Genomic DNA, 20,904 nt, shown 5'->3' on the forward strand with positions numbered 1-20,904 from the left:
TTTCTCTTAGCTTTTTCATGTTTTTGCCTTTAAAGAAAGAAATTAATTGATTCCACAACAAAAATATTAGGCAATTCACTTTTTATTTTTGAACTGCAGGTGTTTATTTCAACACATGATGTTTCAAAAGGAGAGACTTCACTTAGTTTGAACATTGCCTGAAGACGGTGACGAACTTCTCATGGTGTGCACACCTAGACCGGACTTAACAGACAGACAGGGTTTTATTGTTTGGACTTAAAAGACGTTCCTCTGACCAACGCTGACCTCATTTTGGATGTTGATGGGTCTGCCTCTCGCGACCAAGGGGGCACTAATCGGGTGGGTTTTTCTGTTGTTTCAGATTCTGCTGTACTCCGTTCTGGACCGCTTCCATGCCACCTCTCAGCACAGGCAGCAGAGCTCATCGCACTAACTGAAGCCTGCACGTTTGCAGAAGGCAAAACCGTGACTATTTACACTGACTCACGATATGCTTTCGGGGTAGTACACGATTTTGGGGCTATTTGGAAGTGTAGACAATTTCTGAAATCTGATGGCAAACCAGTACTTAACCATGTACTGGTTGCAGGCTTACTAGACGCCATTCTGCTCCCATCTGAGGTTGCAGTCTGTAAATGTGCCGCACACGCAAGCAGTACAGACCCAGTTTCCCTAGGACATGCGTCTGCTGACTCAGCCGCAAAGGCAGCTGCCCTGATTCCTCTCGCACCTCACGCACACTCATTTGTTAAAATCCCTGTCTCCTCCTTCACTGACAAAATGTCATCACTGACTTCCATGCAGCAGCTAGCTACGCCAGTTGAGAAGGCTCAATGGAAGGCTGCTGGGGCTGTTTTTGGGTTGGCCCAAATTCCAATCCATGTCTTCCCAGACATTTTTCTTCCCTCATTTCGCTAAGTTGACACATGGGTGGGATCATGTGTCAAAAGGAGGGATGTTAGAGTCTATAAATCAGGAGTGGTTCACAAGGGGGTTCACAGTAACAGCTCAAAAGCACTGTGAAGCATGCTAATCTGCATTATGCAAAATTACAAACTAACAAAATGCTGTGCAGACACAGGTCTGTCATGGACACAAGCTCTGCCCATTGTGCTGATGTACATGAGGATGCGGAAAAGAACACGGAGTCAACTCAGCCCATTTGAAATCCTTTTTGGGGCTCCTCCACAGATTGGACTCAAGGCTCCAGGATGTCCTCTTCCCTCCACAACTTTGTGTGAGGATGCTATGTTGTCATATTGTGTTAACCTATCATCCACTTTAGCGACTGCCACTGGTCCACTTCACCGCCTTCAACCGGGCGACTTCGTGCTGGTCAAGGATTTCCGGAGAAAGAGCTGGAAATCCAATCGTTGGCAAGGTCCCTACCAGGTGCTTCTCGGGACCCAGACAGCGGTCAAGGTCGCCGAGAAAGCTACATGGGTCCACACTAGCCATTGCAAGGTCGTGGTCACAGGAAAGGAGAAACGATAGAAACAGATGACAACAAGTGACATGTCCAAGTCACCAACAGATGACAACAAGTGACATGTCCAAGTCACCAACAGATGACAACAAGTGACATGTCCAAGTCACCAACAGATGACAACAAGTGACGTGTCCAAGTCACCAACAGATGACAACAAGTGACATGTCCAAGTCACCAACAGATGACAACAAGTGACGTGTCCAAGTCACCAACAGATGACAACAAGTGACATGTCCAAGTCACCAACAGATGACAACAAGTGACATGTCCAAGTCACCAACAGATGACAACAAGTGACGTGTCCGAGTCACCAACAGAGATGACAGCAAGTGACGTGTCCTAGTCACCACCAGCACCACACTTGCACTACATACACCAAAACACACTACACACAAGGTGTCACGAGCGAGTGTCACGAGCGAGTGCCAGCTGAGCGGTTCCATATGCTCTCTGGTTCCTCGTTTGTGTTATCAGTGTGCGAAGTCTGACGGTCCGTGTCACGAAATCGACCGAGAGAATACACTCACACACACCATGGAACATTTCCCCCTCGTGATGAGGGCTCGCCTCGAGAGACGACAACGCAACCGTGAGCAATGTGAATGCTACTGGAGAGCCTGGACACTCATAGAATGGTTCCTCTGCATACTTGCCATGATAGTTGTGTTAGGACTAGTCCTATATTTATGTATCCATTTCAGCACACAGCATGTCAGCCAAAATCGAGGTATCTAAGAGGTACATGGGGAAAGCAGGGCGAACCAACTTTATTTTATTTTGTTGTCTGTATGTATGTATCTGGCGCCGACCCGTGTGCCAGATTTTACATAGACATCGCGCCCAAAACTCAGACCCCGGAAAAGCGTAAGCAACCTTTGACGCCACTGTTGACATCCATAGGTACATCTACATTTAATATATACATAGGCGATAACGACCATAGCAACATTGATGTGGGTCAGACCAGTAATGGGATCACCGGTAACGTCTGGTGGCACACTCTGAGATCATTCTTGCAGGCCGCAGGACAAAATGGGTCATGTTATGCATGCACCCTTTTCCCCCAGGACTCATCAATGTCCGTGCCAGTTCGTCCGCGCTCTCTGACCCAGGTTGAACACCTCTGCGCGTTTATGGCTCTGACAAGGCCCATCAAGGGTGAAGACAGCGTAACCGAGTGGCGTTATGCTAGGCAGCTTCCCCCACCATGCAGCAATCGGTCTAACTCCTCTTTGCGTGCATCCACGCTTGACACCACATACGCAAAGTACCAACCCGTCAGCCATGTGCACCCTAGTCATTTGAGAGGGATGAAACACAACCTCTGCATCCAGAGAGTTTACCACAAAACGTCTCTTACACCACATTATTTTTTCCTAGGCACTACTACTGGTTGTACTTGCATCCTACGGAACACATGCGGTGACGGTGCTTACAAAATCTCGTATTGTCACATATCTGGTGCCCCTGAGAGAATCCTTTCTAACGTAGCATTCCCTGATGTTAACCATATTTCCCTCCAACTGGCGTGGCCCAGTGATGCTGGGTTTAGCGCGCCAGAAGATTACGTTTGGTTGAGCGGCGACAAGCTCTATCAAGTTCTGGCTCCCCTTTGGATAGGGACATGCACTCTAGTGGATTTGAATCCAGCAGTCACTGTACTCACGTCCTTAATACACACGACACATCATTACCCAGTAGGGGTGTAACGGTACACGTACCCGTACCGAAATTATTCGGTACGGGCCCTTCGGTTCGGTACACGTGTGTACCGAAGTGTACCGAACGAATATAACGTTAAACGTAAAAAATTGAGAAAGTGAACAACTTCTTGGAAGTAATCTGAGGTGCTGCGTCGCAGCATTCAGAGTAATTTCCTCACATTGGGCTCATCGCGTCATAGAGCGAGCAAGTCATTCCATTGGATGAGAGGGCATGCTATGAGAGCTGGTCAGAGGGATGCGTTCAAATTTGGTCAGTAATTTGAGGAACTGTCGAAAATTAATGGCGAACGCAGATAAAGTTGAGCTCGATCCTCCAGCATCATTGAAGTCTCCGGTTTGGGAACATTTTGGTTTCGCAGTTACGTACAAGGATGACAGACAAAGACAGGTGGACCAAACCAAAGCTGTTTGTCGGCATTGTTCAACTGACATTGGTTACGCGGCTGGCAATACATCAAACTTGCACACTCTTGAAAAGGCATCACCCGAACGTGAATATCACCGGTACCAAAAGAAAAAAGACTGAAGTGCAAACCCAACTCCCGCTAGCATTTGAGCCTCCACCACTCGCAAAAACTTCAGACCGAGCCAAAGCTATTACAAACGCCAAATATCCTTATGTTGCCATGTTAGCAAAGCGCTACCTGGCTGTATCTGCTACCTCTGTCCCTAGCGAGAGGGTTTTCTCCACAGCAGGATACATTGCTAGTGCCAGCTGATCTGCCCTTTCGGCAAGCAATGTGGAAAAGTTCATTTTTCTTTAAACAACATGAAAATACAATGACAAGCAAGTCCTAATGTCAAACTGGCTGCTTAGGTACTAGTACAGTACAGTTCAAATACAGATAATTTCAGTTCATCCAAATGCTGCACCTTAATGTTCATTTGATTATATTTTGTATTTATTTGAGTGAATATTCACAGTTTAATAATAATTAAAAACCCAAAACTAATAGTTTATGTTTTGTGAGTACTTGTACAGTAAAGTTCAAATACAGATTATTTCAGTTCATCGAAATGCTGCACCTTAATGTTTATTTTATTATATTTTGTATTTATTTGAGTGAATACATTACTCACATTTTAATAATAATAAAAACAAATATATATATATATGTTTTGTTTTGTGAAAAAAAATTCTGCTGTACCGAAAACGTACCGAACCGAACCGTGACCAAAAAACCGAGGTACGTACCGAACCGAAATGTTTGTGAACCGTTACACCCCTATTACCCAGAGTTCCAACACCCCGACCACCACAAGGTAAAAAGAGATCTGACGTCCGCTGGAGCTAAGTTCATGGGTGGCCTGTTCCCATGGTGGGGTACAGTAAACAATGCCCATAAAATAGATACCTTACACGTCCGGCTAGAGAATCTCACTTACGAGACGACGCAAGGCTTCCAGGCTTTGACCCCATTCATAATAGCCTCTAGGAACATGCTCATGCAGCACCAATTCGCTCTTGACCTTTTGTTCGCCTCAAAGGGTGGCCTGTGTCATGTGATCGGTGACTCCTGTTGCACTTACATTCCCGACGCCACCAAGAACATCACTGACACCGTGCTGCATCTTAACAACCTGTTTGATTATCCCAATACTGAAGAAATGCGTTTCCAGCATGGTATCCTCAGCTTTCGTTCAGTATACTACTATTCCATTACAAGACAATCCTTTGCGCCACAGTGAGATAGATCAGCTAGAATCAGAAGAGTCTGATTCCGATTTATCAATATAATCATGTGTGTATCTCCTCTCTTATGCTTACATTATATTGGAGTCTGTCCTCCACAAAAACAGCCAGTTTTCTATGATATATTTGTGATGTGTTTACTTAAACCAGCGATGGAGTGTATTCATTGATGTGTTATATCAGTCTATCCTATCATTTGTTTTTTCTATTGATCAAGTATGATCAAAAGGGGAGAATGTAGTGGAATAAATTATATTTATAGCCTATAGGCCTAGCGCTTTTCTACAACTCAAAGACGCTTGCACGCTTACACATGTCCTGCAATACACATGCTGCAGCTGCTCTGCTCACGGTTTGTAAAAATAAATAAATAGTAAAAATAGCATTTCAATAATGTACTTTCTATACCCCGCTTCATAAACAATACTGACATTGTAGTGGAAATGTTTATTATTATCATCCTTATTATTATCCTTATTATATCTTTCATATGTTTAAACCAAATGCTTCTTATTTCCTGATATATTCTTACCATTATTATATATCTCTTCTTCCTCTCCTTCAAGGCCAAAGAGATGCTTTGGCTACTAAGAGACTCACACAGACACACACGAACTTCCCTGCTCTGAGAACCGTTATGCTATCTACCCAAGGCCACTGGGTGTCTCATAAACAATCCGACTGTGTGAATCCAGATTTCTCTCTTTCCCACTCATTTCCTTATATAACCTTTGCTTTCCCATTGTTCTGCGCACTCTCGGGCAGACTTTCCATACTCTGTCCGACCCGTGACAATATATTATTATGTCGTGTATTTGAAGCTTCAAATAAATAACCAAAAGACAGCTTTGCTTGATTCACCATTTATTTGTTTTGATCATTTGACTTGTACTCTCCAGCCGTGATTGGGCCCTAGATTTCCATAACAACATCCCTGTGCTCCTCCGAGTCTGGGGGTCCGGGGATGTGAGGACAACGCGAGGACACAGACAGGGAGGCTGCTTCACTTCATAAAGGAAATGGCGGTCAATATTAACAACACAGGAGCTAAAACGCTTAATAACCTTCATTACATAAGAAAGTTTGACAACGATGAGGCTGTTAAGGCAGCGGATCCGCTGTGAGTAGAAAGACAGAGAGAGAGAGAGAGAGAGAAAGAGAAAGAGAAAGAGAAAGAGAGAGAGAGAGAGAGAGAGAGAGAGAGAGAGAGAGAGAGAGAGAGAGAGAGAGAGAGAGAGAGAGAGAGCTGATACGGAGCATAGAGAGAGAAAGAGCTGCGGTCCGCGGGGCTCGGCCTCGCCTCCTGTCCTCACAACTCTTATTAATCCTGGACCCCGGTACCGGACAATTGTTATTTGTTCCTAATCGGAACCGAGTTTTGCTTCCCAACCCTGCCACTGTGCTACACTTCCCGCCCCGCTCCGCCCCCGTCTAAAGCGGCGAGATGCATTTCCTTATGAATCGACAAGCAGAACCGAAACTAACATTTCTAAACGAACAATGGCGGACACGTACAATTTGCGAATGAGTTCTGCCTTTTGTAAACTGAATTTATCAATAATTTGTCAATAAATCAGGGCGAAAAACGTCACTTGTCCGCCGGACAAGTCAATTGAAAGATCTACTTGTCCGATATTGTAAATAACACGTCCCGGACGGTGGGACGTGTACTTTTTCGCACACTGTAGTTATAGATATGTTTAGTTTTACTGTCGGGTCACTCATTACTGGATCCGCGAGCTGCATGATACTGGCATAATAGATTGCCCGATCGGGCAACCAGCAGGTGAAGCTTCATTGCCCGAGCTAAATACTAGATGGCCCCGGGCCATCGGGCAGTTCTTAACGTCGAGCCCTCAGTGAGCCAGGGAGTTGGTTATTTTCTCAGACGTGGACTTACTTATCCTGGCCCTGAAACCAGTCATCTGGTTGAGTGTGGGTTGGGTCAGGGTGTGGTTCCTTGCACTCGGAGTCGGGCTAACGTCCACGCTAGCTACTACATGCTTTGCATTTAGGTGATACTTTAGGCTTGATGTGCTGCGGTGATATGCAAATTCTTTTTTGCATAATTTGCACACAACCGTGCTCTTGTCGACGCTTCCATCCGTCCGTTTTTTAAAACAAAATTTCCCATCCACGGGGCCGACCAAAGCGGTCGGCTTTGGTCGGCCCCGAAATTGTTCACCGTGGTTTGTTGTTGTTTGAAGTCCCATGCTGAAGTCATGAACGTTAGTTGGTGCTCCATTATAATCGGTACGCCTGAAACTCATCCAGTGATAAACGTTCTGCTGTGCAAAAATAAGTGCGATTAAAATGCGTTAATTTTTTTAACGCGTTAATTTTTGTGTAATTAATTAATCTTAATTAACGCGTTAAAGTCCCGGCCCTAATTTTTATATATTTATAATTCTGCAAATATTACGATAAACTCACAGCTATTTTGCGGCCCGGCAGTAACACCTCCGCGGACCGGGGGTTGGGAACCCCTGTGATAGATAACATAATTACATCATGCTCAAGCCCATGCCCTCAAATCTAAGTCAAATAAGTGTAATTTATTTTGTGACAAACGAACGTTTTCGTAGGTTGACGAGGCAAGTAATGGCAATGATAACTGTCTAATACTATCTTTTTAGCTAACTTACCAATGTGGCTAACATCTGCAATATACATTTTGTCAATAATTATTTATATTACTGTACTATTACATGTTAATAAAATATTAAAAAAATTATATTTTATAAAACAAAAAAGTTGTTTGAGATGATGCTTAATTTTATTTAATATGAATTATTGTCATTTATTTTGTTTGTTGTTCTCATTGTTTAAAAGTGTGTGTTATGGTTATGGTTCTGGTGTGAAATAAAGCACAATAATTACATTTAAGACTGTTTCCCTTTTTTTAAGAAAAGTATCGAAAAAGAATCGGAATCGCAATTCTTGACTTGGTATCGGTATCGAAACCAAAATGTTGGTATCGTGACAACACTAGATAGTTAACTGGTTATTAGCACATTGACACATAATGATGTGTCAATTTTTATGTGCATTTGTCAACTGCTGCATTTTTCAGTATCCACTCTGCAGGGCGGGGGGGGCTGCTTTTAATGTGACTTTTAATGTGGATTTGGTATGCAACTCAAAATATTGAGATATTAAAAAAAAGTACTGTTTTTTTGCTGCATTTTGTGAATATACTTGATTGCTATTTGTAGAAGGAACGTAATGGCACAATGCCTCAGTAAGTAAAAGGTGCTGAGACAGAAAGTGTTACAACTATTCCCGCTCTCCCCTAAATGGATACCTTCTGAACAAACAAGCATCAAAGGGTTTTAGACGTTACTGATTGAAGTCGGTGACCGGTAATACTGCTGATTTCCGCTCCTGCTGCACAGTTAATAACACTTGATGGGATTCGCTCAGCTGCAAAATGTTAATCAGAACCTGAATGGATGACAGGAATGAAGATCAGCAGGAGGACTCGGTGTCCTAAGGAGCTAAATGAAAAGCCTTGCCCTTGGAGTGAATTCATAGTGTGCAACTCGATTTTACTGCAGCAGACGCACATTCATGCTCGGCTGAAGGACTCAGAGTCAAAGATGACGAGGACATGCTGCGCTCCTCGTTAAAGGAGTGTGGCGATCAAAGCGAGAATATCGTGGAGAAGATGCAGAAACGTCAGGAAGAGACGGAAGAACATCCAACATCAGTGACATCTTTTCCCCAGTATTGACTCTTTTCGACTGACAGACGTAAAAGACACTAAGGATTATCTTTGACTGAGCCAAGGTGGTGGTACCTTTTGGCCTAACTGACTTATAACTCCTATACGGAAAAGAAGAAGGAAAACTACACATGCATTAAATGCAACTGCATGGACTTGATTACTAAGCTATAATTGTCACATGTCTCCCATTTGAATAATGTTAGTAATTATTATGTATACTAACCTAATAATTAGAGGCCGGTGTGTAGGAGGCGGAGCCATGAAACATGTTTAGTAATCCTTTATGTTTTTATATAAGATCTTTGTTTGAGCACTATTGATTGGTTGGCTTGGGTCACATGGATATGGGCGGTACTCATTATAATCCTGTTCACCTGCGTGAGGTGTGTGTGTGTGGAAGAGAGGGTGACACAGGGCCGTTGTACTTTTTTGATGACCGCAAGTCGAAATGATTGCTTCGAGTAAAATAACAATGTACATGTCCAAGGAGTATAAGTTGATTATCCAAGTTTTCATTAAACCACATTATTTTGCAACAGAGTTTTTGATTTCAGCAAGTACTTTTTTGTAGCGTGTCACACAATATAAAACAGGCCCGGCCTCAGCCCAGTGGCGTAGCCAGGAATTATTGTGTGGGTGGGCCTGGAGAAATGTAGGTGGGCCAGGGGGAGACATTAAGTATGGGGTCTGAGCTGAAACTTCATTAATGATTTTAATGATTTTTTAATGCACCAATAGAACTTAAGCATAAATTAGCAGTGAAAACAAAAACATAGGCACGGCGGCCTCAGAATGTGTGTAAAACTGACATCCACATAGGGATGGCTATCGTTAAGGCTTTAACGGTACTACTACTTTTATCGATAGCGCTTACGCTTATGCTCCAGGTTCAGTACCAACCACATCATAAAGTACGCGGACGATACAGCAGTGGTGGGACTCATCAGGGACAACAACAAACAGGCCTACAGGGAGGAGGTGAAACATCTGACAGACTGGTGTAACACCAACAACCTGATCCTGAATGTCGATAAAACAAAAGAGATGATTGTCGACTTCAGGAACAAAAAGCACCCACCACTCCACATCAACGGCACAGCAAGTGAAGACTACAGGCAGCACCAAGTTCCTGGGGGTGCATATCACAAGCAGTCTGACCTGGTCCACTCACACTACATCACTATTTAAGAAGGCACAGCAGCGCCTACACTTCCTGCACAGCTCCCCCCTCCCATCCTCACCACGTTCTACAGAGGAACCACAGAGAGCGTGCTGACCAGCGGCATCTCCATCTGGTCGAGAGACTGCAACGCCAAAGACTGGAAGTCTCTGCAGAGAGTGGTCAGGACAGCAGAGAAGATCATCGGAGTTTCTCTCCCTCCCATCAGAGACACCGCTCAGAAACGCTGCCTAACAAAAGCCCAGAACATTTTTAAAGACCCCACTCATCCTCACCATGCTCTGTTCTCCCTGCTGCCCTCCGGCAAGAGGTTCCGCAGCATTAAGAGCAGAACAGCCAGATTCTGCAATAGCTTTTTCCCCAAGCCATCAGACTGCTGAACAGCAAGCAGACCAGTAACATAAAGATTACATTACGCTGTGTAAAGGGCACATATTTGTTATATAGTATGTCTATTTTATTTATATGTATAGTAAGTCTTTATATTTTAAACGCACACTTTATCTTTAATTGTATCAGCACCACGTCACTATTATTTATTTATATGTACAATTTTAGCAAGTTTTTATATTGTCCTGTTCCTGTAAGCCAGTACAACGAAATTTCGTTTTAATAGTACACTCTGTGTCTTGTTGAAATGACAATAAAGTATGTCTATGTCTATGTCTTATCGATCCGGTCCTTTAAAATTACTTTTATCGGTTCTTTTGGAGAAAAAAAGAAGGTAAACTATCTAAACAAATTGTGAACAAAACTAACATTGCTTTTTATTTAAATTAAATACATAATATTTCACATCAAAAGAAACAACAATGTTTTAACAAATCATATTAAATAATGTGATGACAGAACTGTAAACAGAATAGCTGAAACTTTAACAAAATAAATAACTCAGTTTCCTCTAATCATTAACCCATGTTTGTATAATGTAGTTAACTCGGTGTGTCGCTGCTAGCAAACATAACACCTGACGTGGAAATGTTCCTCGTGGATGGGGCTACAGAGCTACTAGAAAGACAGTGGAACCCGGTGCATTCCTCCGTCTGGATGTGGAGCACTTTTGCTAAATGTTTAGACAAATTGCTCGTGTTACCGCCCTCACATGATAAACTCTTATTCCCATTTTGATAACGAGTATTGTCCACATAGACACGGCTATAGTTTAACCACACCTCGGAGCGCGTTCTCTCCGCCATCTCCTCCGTGTGTGTGTGCATGTTGTAGCAGCTGGTGTGTGTAAACTGCCCCGCCCCCTCTCACACAGACGGGGGCGAGATCTCTTAAACGGAGTTGGCGACACTTAAACTGCAATGTAATGTTTGTGTAGCAATAATACATACAACATATATCGGGGGCACAGGTTGTTTATCCTTGACAGTCGCACAATGGGCACACACTGAGTGTTCTCATATTCAGCAAATGTGTACACGCTAAACTGCAGACCTCAAGATGAAATAATACTTTCATTCACTCACGGCAAAAGTTACTTTACTTACTATAAAAACTCACGGTAAAAAAATGCACTCCCTATTCCATTGTCATGAAGGTGGAATCTAACTATATCCAGAATACGTTTTATTGGATTCAGGCAAGAAAGATGTTTATTTCTGCTGTAAAGTTGGGCATTTTAACATGGGGGTCTATGGGAATTGCTCCTTTTTGCATCCATCCCCTGTCGGCCACTAGATGAACTGCAGTTTGTGGCACTTCCTTCTGGGCTTCCCGGCTCTGCGCTATGAAGCGCTGATTGGCTGTGGGTGGGCCAGACGTGCATGTGGGTGGGCCCAGGCCCACCCGGGCCCACCCACAGCTACGCCGCTGCCTCAGCCTCTCAGCGACTTTGTTTGTTTCCTGCTGTCACTATACTGCCTGTGCTGCAGCACCTCTTTTCAGCCTCTGTAATTACAGCTGGTCAGAGGACATTCAGCTGCCTCTTGACAAAGCAACATCATGTTTTTAAAGTAGAGTAGTGCCATCAAATAGTACAGAAACATAGCTAATGTTTCTTTTTACCGCAACTCTGCTGACCCAAGTATTATATTACCAAGAAGGACCAGGAAACAAATGTGGCGACTCATCAAAGTTAATCATTTGTCAGAGACAGATGACAGTCATTTCTGTGTATACTGTCAGGTCAGTAGTCGTCCTGAAAGCATTGGATACACAGCCTGCATGGGTGAGTTTACCCAAAGTACTTACCAATCAGCCTGGTGAAAAATGTGGAAACACATTGATTTATTTTGTCATTATGGTCATGATCTGTCAGTAGTGCTGCGTACCTGGACTCACATTCAGGTTCAGGTCCGGACTCAAGTCCAGAGGTTCAGGTTCAGGTCCGGACTTATAAGTCCGGACCTGAACCCATGGCTTGTGTCAAGTTGTGTGAGTAACTAAAGTGAACTTATTGTGAGCTAATTATCAATTGAAAATTAACTCATAATCAACTCAAATTCAAACTCATCAGGTTTATTGTGCTCCCTTCCAACTTGTGTCTACATTTCTCTACAAAGTACAAATGTGCCACTTAGTCTACAAATGACTTATGACAGCAACTACAGTGAACTACTACAAAGTTCAAACATTTATTTCATTTACCAAACTAAAGTAACCAAACAGTCCCTGAGCTGACTGAGCCTAAATCCCTAAAACGTTGCTGAAAGGTAGAGTGTAGAGTAGACTATACGCATCACACTGTTACACGCCTAATATACAGTATAGGCTAGTGCTGCGTACCGGTACGCCGAACCGGTACTGGACTTGTAAAAAGTTTCGGTTCAAGTCCGGTTAAAACCGGAACGTCAGGAACCGGTACTTGGACTCGCAAAAAAACTAGCACTTACGTATATTCTGGTGTCTGTGGTTATTTAAACATTCCCTGATAAACGTTATTCAGCGTCAATAAATGAGTGCTAATCCCAGTGTGCTCAGTGTACAACATCACATGTCATTTCACCTTCGATTTACGGTTTGAAAACGTAGAATTTCGCCACATGCTAATGCTAACCGGAAGTGAAGAATTTTCAGAATAAAAGTTTTAAGTTAATAGTGTGAACTTTCGGTTTTTTCAGAATAAAAGTGATTTAAATTAGTGTTTTTAATTCAAAATTACGCCATATCAACATTGATTTTAATTTCTAACAGTATGTATTGTAGAGTTGTAGAAAATACATGGTGCACAGACAGTACAGTACACTCTGACTGTACAGTCACTAGAGTGTAGCCTATACTGTATATTAGGCGTGTAACAGTGTGATGCGTATAGTCTACTCTACACTCTACCTTTCAGCAACGTTTTAGGGATTTAGGCTCAGTCAGCTCAGGGACTGTTTGGTTACTTTAGTTTGGTAAATGAAATAAATGTTTGAACTTTGTAGTAGTTCACTGTAGTTGCTGTCATAAGTCATTTGTAGACTAAGTGGCACATTTGTACTTTGTAGAGAAATGTAGACACAAGTTGGAAGGGAGCACAATAAACCTGATGAGTTTGAATTTGAGTTGATTATGAGTTAATTTTCAATTGATAATTAGCTCACAATAAGTTCACTTTAGTTACTCACACAACTTGACACAAGCCATGGGTTCAGGTCCGGACTTATAAGTCCGGACCTGAACCTGAACCTCTGGACTTGAGTCCGGACCTGAACCTGAATGTGAGTCCAGGTACGCAGCACTAGTATAGGCTACACTCTAGTGACTGTACAGTCAGAGTGTACTGTACTGTCTGTGCACCATGTATTTTCTACAACTCTACAATACATACTGTTAGAAATTAAAATCAATGTTGATATGGCGTAATTTTGAATTAAAAACACTAATTTAAATCACTTTTATTCTGAAAAAACCGAAAGTTCACACTATTAACTTAAAACTTTTATTCTGAAAATTCTTCACTTCCGGTTAGCATTAGCATGTGGCGAAATTCTACGTTTTCAAACCGTAAATCGAAGGTGAAATGACATGTGATGTTGTACACTGAGCACACTGGGATTAGCACTCATTTATTGACGCTGAATAACGTTTATCAGGGAATGTTTAAATAACCACAGACACCAGAATATACGTAAGTGCTAGTTTTTTTGCGAGTCCAAGTACCGGTTCCTGACGTTCCGGTTTTAACCGGACTTGAACCGAAACTTTTTACAAGTCCAGTACCGGTTCGGCGTACCGGTACGCAGCACTATCTGTCAGTATTATAATTTAAGTGGGTTGAATCTTTCTTTAGATATATGTTATTTACTTAATCATGTCGGATATGTATGTGACTTTCAATAAGTGTCTCTAGCATTTAACTGGTTGTGAGATTCGTGTTTATCAAAGCTGGTAAAGGTGCAGCTAGTTTTAATTACTTTAAAGTAGCTTGTGAATTTAATCCAGGTGTAACTAAAGTCTTACTTAATTGTTGATTATATTCTGCAAAGTAACTAAAGGTATTCAATAAATGCATGGGAGTAAAAGTACACGATTTGAATTGTAATGAAGTACAAAGTAGCAGAAGATGGAATTAAATTACTCATGTAAAGTACCTCAAAATTGTACTTAAGTACTGTACTTGAGTAAATGTACTCAGTTATTTTACACCACTGTCAAATTGTCTTAATGATTTCCACCATATCACTCAGCCCCAGCATCTATAAAAACAAAACTTGCGTTACACAGATGGGAACCTCTCAACTGGTAATGTGAAAATATACTTTTTTGGTATCATGTATGCTGCTTGTATCAAATATACTGTATTTACATAAAATGTGTTACTATTGTAATTAATGTCCAACGGCATCAGACTGATATAAGACATTAGCCTATACCTTGCTCAGACTAACTATAAAGCATTGGCAACAACCTCTATTGGTAGACTTTATTTTATTCCAATTTTCTAACGCTGTTCTAGCTAGTGTTAATTTCGTTGACTAAAACAATGACGAAATATGTTCGTCAACGACCTTTTTTTCCATGACGAAAACGAGACGATGACGAGACGGCACTGACGGCAGTAAACAATAACTGTAACAAAATCATCATGCAATACCGTTGACGAAAAGTGACGAGACGAAAATGTAGTTTACTAAATAAAAACTATGCCAACATCTCTCTTTACTTTCGTTGACGAAAAATGAGGAGACGAAATATTATCAAAGATAACGTTACATCTCTGATAGTCAGTTTTCTCCCAGCAGTTCCACTTACGGTGCTGCGGCAGAGCAGCAGCTGTGTCTGTGCTGCGCGCGGCGGTACATTTGAATTACACCGGGCAGCGGCACACTGTTAACGTGAAAGACTCGGGTCTAACTCGTGGTCTAACTAACCTTATTTAACAGAAAATAAAATGGCAACAACAGGGCTTAGGAGCAGTGGTCGCGTTAACCGAATACCCCCGTCAGCGCGAGTGAGTGATACATTGTGCACTCGACGGGTAATAATGGATTATGACGGAAACGATCCTGTCCGTCAAAATGACTGACAACGAAAAAGTCTAAAGCCACCACTGCTTGGGAGAAAGAAACGATGTGATATTTGGGCCCTTTTTCGCTACAATGAGGCGGAGAAAAAAAGCGAATGCATTGTTTTATCAGAAGGGAAGCAATGTGGCCAAAACACAGCTGGTAAAAACACCACAAACCTGACCAGATACTCTCTGCAAAGCTTCTTTCTTAATCATTCAACCTGTGTTTTTCATCATTAAGGACAAGATAATCTTATTTATTTATATACTAAAATGACAAATTATTGGTTTTGGCTAGACTAGTTTGACTGAAATGTTCTATATAATCTGATGACTAAAAACGTAGACTAAAATAATTAGTTTTCTTTGACTAAAATAAGACTAAAATGCTCAGACTTTTAGTCGACTAAATCTTGACTAAAATGTTTACTGTTTTAGTCGACTAAAATAAGACTAAAATGCTCAGACTTTTAGTCGACTAAAACTTGACTAAATAAAAACAGGATGAAGGTGACTAAATATGACTAAAACTAAAAAGGAAATTTAACAAAGGACTAAGACTAAAACTAAATAAAAAAATAGCTGACGAAATTAACACTAGTTCTAGCCTGAGAATGTGACAAAGTAAACAGGTCACTTTGTCAGCCACCGAAGGTCAATGACAATTTCCTGATAGCCAACCAGCCTGATTTCCTCTCTGTTACACAATCAGCCAGACGGTGGACTCATGACGCACATGGATGAACTTGTTTGTTTTTGTATTGGGGATTCAGTCACACAGTGCATCACTATAGTATTGACTTTTTATGCACAACTAAATTGTAAAGCTGTAAGTGCGTGTCTTTTTAGATATTTACAGTAGTAAACTTTATTGTAACCAATGTGTGAGGTATTGGTACAATATCCTGAATTCAACTGCATTTCACGATTGGCTCAGTTGTACCACAGAAAGCTCTATACTTGTAGTCAGTTGACCTTGAGTTCAGAGTTTTTGAAACTATTTCAAAGTCAAGTCGAATTTCATTATAAGCTATCAAGCTTCGACCCTCAATAGTGATGACAAATTGTGAAGATGAACAATGATTTATTTTGCTAATTTGTTCCTGATGTACTGAAACTGACTGATTTGGTATAACCGCAATTAAAGCTGTAAAAAGTGTCTGAACGCTAAATTGAAAATACTACATTTTGAACTGACATTGGAATAAATGCCATTTTATCCAAGAGGTGGTTGAATCAAACTGATATTTTTGTACGGGAAGCTCTTCAGCTGTTTGGTTGATGCAGAGCAGAGTGCACGGGTGTACGGTTTAACCATGTCCTGGATGTAGGAAGGGCCAGATCCATTCGCAGCATGGTACGCAAGTACCATTGTTTTGAAGTGGATTCTAGCAGTTACCGGAAGCCAGTGGAGGGAGCGGAGGAGCGACGTGGTGTGGGAGAATTTAGGAAGGTTGAAGACGGATGGCACATGCAGGTAGACCAGCCAGGAGGGAGTTGCAGTAGCAGTGTGCAGTTCCTCAGTGACAGCAAGGAGGGCAGTTTCTGTGGAGTGACCTGCCTCGAAACCAGACTGGTGCGGATCCAGAAGGTTGTTCTGATGGAGATAACAGGAGAGTTGTTTAAAGACAGCGTGTTCAAGTGTTTTAGACAGGAACGGGAGGAGAGAGACAGGCCTGTAGTTTATAACATCAGACAGGTTGAGAGTGGGTTTCTTTAGGAGAGGGTTTACTCTTGCCTCCTTGAGACTGTTTGGAAAGTGACCAGAAGTTAGAGAAGTGTTGATGAAATGGGTGAGAAACGGTAGAATATCAGGAGCGATAGTCTGAAGGAGGTTTGAAGGGATAGGGTCCAGAGGACAGGTGGTAGGGCGGGCAGAGGTAATGAGGGTAAGAACCTCACTTGGAGAGAGAGGGGAAAAGGAGGTCAGTGTGTGGGTGGAAGGAGGGTCTGGTGACCCAGTGGTGAGTAAAGGTGAGTCAGAAAAAGAAGAGCGAATATCATCAACCTTTTTTTCAAAGTGGTTAACAAAGTCGCTTGACAGAAGGGAGGAGGGGGAAGGGGCTTTGCGGGGGGTCCAGGAGGGAGGAAAAGATGGAAAATAGTTTTTTGGGATTGGAATAGGAAGATTGGATCTTATCTTGAAATAAAGTGCTTTTTGCCTGAGAGATCGAAGCAGAGAAAGAGGAGAGCCTGATAGGTTAGGAGGTCGTCATGGTGTTTGGATTTCCACCGTTTCCGCTCTGCTGCCCGAAGGACGGTTCTATTAGCACGCAGTGCGTCATTTAGCCAGGGAGCAGGAGGGGACTGACGAGCCTGCCGAGATGTGAGAGGACAGAGAGAGTCCAGAGAGGATGAGAGAGTAGAGAGGAGAGTTTCTGCAGCAGAGTTTGGAGGCAGGAGTTGGAACGAGTCAGAGGAAGGGAGGGCTGAGAGCACCGATGAGGCAAAGGTAGAGGGGGAGAGGGAACGGAGGTTACGGCGGACAGGTGCAGGATGAGAAGAGATTAGTTTGTTATGTTTGGAAAGGGGTAGAGAGAATGAAATGAAGAAGTGATCGGATGTATGGAGCGGGTTTACACAGAGGTTAGAAGTAGAGCAGTTCCTTGAGAATATGAGATCAAGGACATGGCCAGCTTTATGAGTTGGTGGGGACGGAGAGAAAGCAAAGGCGGTTAACAGAGATGTTAGTTCGTCTATCTTCCCTGTCTGGAGGTTGAAGTCTCCGAGAAGTACAGCGGGAGGGCCAGTTTCAGGGATGTGTGAGAGGAGATTATCTAATTCCTCCAAGAAGTCCCCCAAGGCGCCTGGTGGACGGTAGAGAACAACAATGGTTAATTGTATAGGATGGGTTACTGTGACGGCATGGAATTCAAAGGTGGAAGGAGTGAAGTTAGGTATAGTGATGGCAGTTTGACACTGAAGCTTCGAACGGAGCTTCAACCCTGGACTTCTTATTCCATAGAAGCAGTGCTGCGAAGCTTTCTTCAAATCACGTGACATATGACGTCCGAAGCAGCAACTGCTTCAAATCACGTGACATGTGACGTCCGAAGCAGCAACTGCTTCATTTCCTGAATGACTGGTTCGCGGTCCATTCACGCGATTCAATGCACTGCCTCGTCTCGATTCTGACAGGTGACAGGTTGAAACAGTTTCAAATTTGAGCGCTTCAACACTTTATGACCGCTCTAAACAATGCGCAATGTGTGGGTTGTTGTCGTAGTTTCCGTTGTTGATGTTGAGTTGTTGTTGGTATTGCATTTGAATTGTAGTATCATTATAGAGAGCAAGCCAGGAAGAAAGATAGGTAGTTCTGGCTCGGGAAACACTTGGAAATGTGGAGAAGTTGTGAACAAAAAGACAATTATCAGTAATATAAAAACAGTTCAATATTTCAAGGAATAGATAGCCCAGTGGGTAGGACCGGCGGCCCGAATGCGGCGATGTCCTCTGCGCAGCTGGTTCAAAGCCCGGAATGGATGTATTTTAATCATTGCTTTTCAACTTTAATAACTGATAAAAGGCCCTCTCCTCCCAAACAAGTGTGTGTGTGTGTGTGTGTGTGTGTGTGTGTGTGTGTGTGTGTGTGTGTGTGTGTGTGTGTGTGTGTGTGTGTGTGTGTGTGTGTGTGTGTGTGTGTGTGTGTGTGTGTGTGTGTGTGTGTGTGTGTGTGTGTGTGTGGAATATTTTTCAAGGCAAAGATGCGTTAAACCCACTGCAGCCTTGCACTTCGCCAGGAGAGGTCGCTGTAACTGAAGCTTCGAGAAATTAACCTATTTCCGACACAATTGTCCAAGTGGTTCGATGCTTCATTCAAAGCTTCATTTTGCCATCACTAGTTAGGTAGCTTGAAGAGGGAAAGGCTCCATTTGGGAGAGAGCAGGAGACCAGTGCCACCTCCTCTGCCAGTGGGTCTGGGTGTATGGGAGAAGGAATATGCTGTGGAGAGAGCTGCTGGGGTGGATGTGTTGGATGGAGTAATCCACGTCTCAGTGAAAGCAAGGAAATCCAGAGACTGCAGGGAAGCGTAGCCAGAGATTAAGTCAGTCTTAGGAACAGCTGACTGGCAGTTCCACAGGCCGCCTGAAACTAGATGTTGGATGTCAGTGGAGCATGTGGGATAGACGAGAGCAGGCCGGTTATATCGATTACGAGATATAACGGGGCCAGTGATAATTGCGAGAAGACACATAAACAGGAATGGAGAAAATACACATGATTATAGCCTGAGGGGCTAAACAACCAAATAAAATAAAACACCAGTGATACTTAGCTCAATCAAAGTAGGATTTGCCACCCTCGTGACTCCAGCAGGACTCTATTGTCTTTGTCAGTCTTACTCCAGCAGGACTCCTTTGTCTGACGCTGACGCTCCAGGAAAGTGCTACCTAAAATGGACACCTGATTGCTGAGTTCTCACAGCTGTGGGGCCACGTCCCTTTAATTAGTTAACTCTCTGCAGCTGGTGGCCCTCAAAAGGAAATCTAGACTGGCTCCCTCCTGAGTTGTTATTGTCTTTTCAGTGGCCCAATGGTTTTACAATTACATTAAACCCTAAGTTATAAAGTTATGAGTTTAACCCTTAATACAGATACACCTACTCAATAAAGCTCTTAGTATTCTACAAATGTTTAAATCAAAGTTAACCCTAGCAGTCAGTTAGTTCAGTTTTAAGGTTTCAGTCAAATTACTTGTCCCAAGTTTCTGCCTGACAGATACTGTAGCGGTCTTGAGATTTAAAATCACAATTTCAGTCAGATCAACTACAGAGCATTTATACAGAGTACACACACTGAAACAGAGAAGTCTAAAAACAGAATGTGACTCACAAAATTCTAGAAGTCACCAGTTGTTATCCTGTATCTCTAGTATCTGTAATGTATATATCTATATATCTGACCATTAGAATCTGTATTTTTTTTAACACCGTAGTTTTAAAAATTATAGAATAATTAATTACCAGTGTTTTCCAAGTTTACTCGGCAGTTTGTTTCGTTAGCTAACGTTAGCTAAAGCTAGCTAAAGCTAGCGCTACTAGTTAGCTATGCAATGGTGTGTTGCTTTGCTCCGGGTTGCAGCCACAGGTCTTTGCATGAAACGTGCTCGTTCTATCGTTTCACGGCCAATGTTTTCCAAAGGAGAGTCTGGATTCGTGCCATGAGGTAAGCTGACATTACATTTTTGTCCATGTCACGGTGAAATTTAAATGATGGGTTGTGACTATATCGCCGTTTTAGAGATGGCGCTGCTGAAAAGACCGCAACATAAGTAAAGATAATGAATAAATCCTATTAAAAACCTGTGTCGCTTATATGATAAGTCTAATTAGTACAAGCAGCATAACGTTTCACCATGTAACTAAAGATTGTAGTCAGGGAAATCAGTTTGACATATTGAACTAATAACAAATCACCTCTGGCTGGCAGAGAACTCTCTGCTCCATAGCTTCTCTTGGACGTAAAATCACATGTACATTTTACATTTATATTCAATTTAATATTCCATCCCTCACATACTTTTGTATATATAATAACTTATATTTTCTTTTGATGCTGCTGCAACACAAACATTTCCCAAATTGGGATCAATAAAGTAATATATTATCTTAATTAAGAAATCTAACTATTATAATTAGTGTAGCAGCTGACACCTATTTTCAATATGGA

At 42.3% G+C, this 20,904-nt stretch overlaps 1 protein-coding gene across 8 annotated transcripts in view; it reads right to left on the reverse strand.

Annotated features, from left to right (window-relative positions):
• slc2a9l2 (solute carrier family 2 member 9, like 2) overlaps positions 1-20,904 on the reverse strand; it is a 266,419-nt gene that overhangs the window by 207,672 nt on the left and 37,843 nt on the right. Inside the window, exon 1 of one of the 8 annotated variants that reach the window (XM_071203084.1) lies at positions 16,635-16,816. The exons of the other annotated variants lie outside the window; for them this stretch is intronic. The gene's annotated coding sequence lies outside the window, so the exon portion shown is untranslated. Of the gene's footprint in view, positions 1-16,634; positions 16,817-20,904 lie in introns of those variants that run through there. 8 annotated transcript variants of the gene reach the window in all.

The sequence above is a fragment of the Pseudochaenichthys georgianus genome, chromosome 5 (assembly GCF_902827115.2).
Source record: "Pseudochaenichthys georgianus chromosome 5, fPseGeo1.2, whole genome shotgun sequence".
Classification (NCBI taxonomy): domain Eukaryota; kingdom Metazoa; phylum Chordata; class Actinopteri; order Perciformes; family Channichthyidae; genus Pseudochaenichthys; species Pseudochaenichthys georgianus.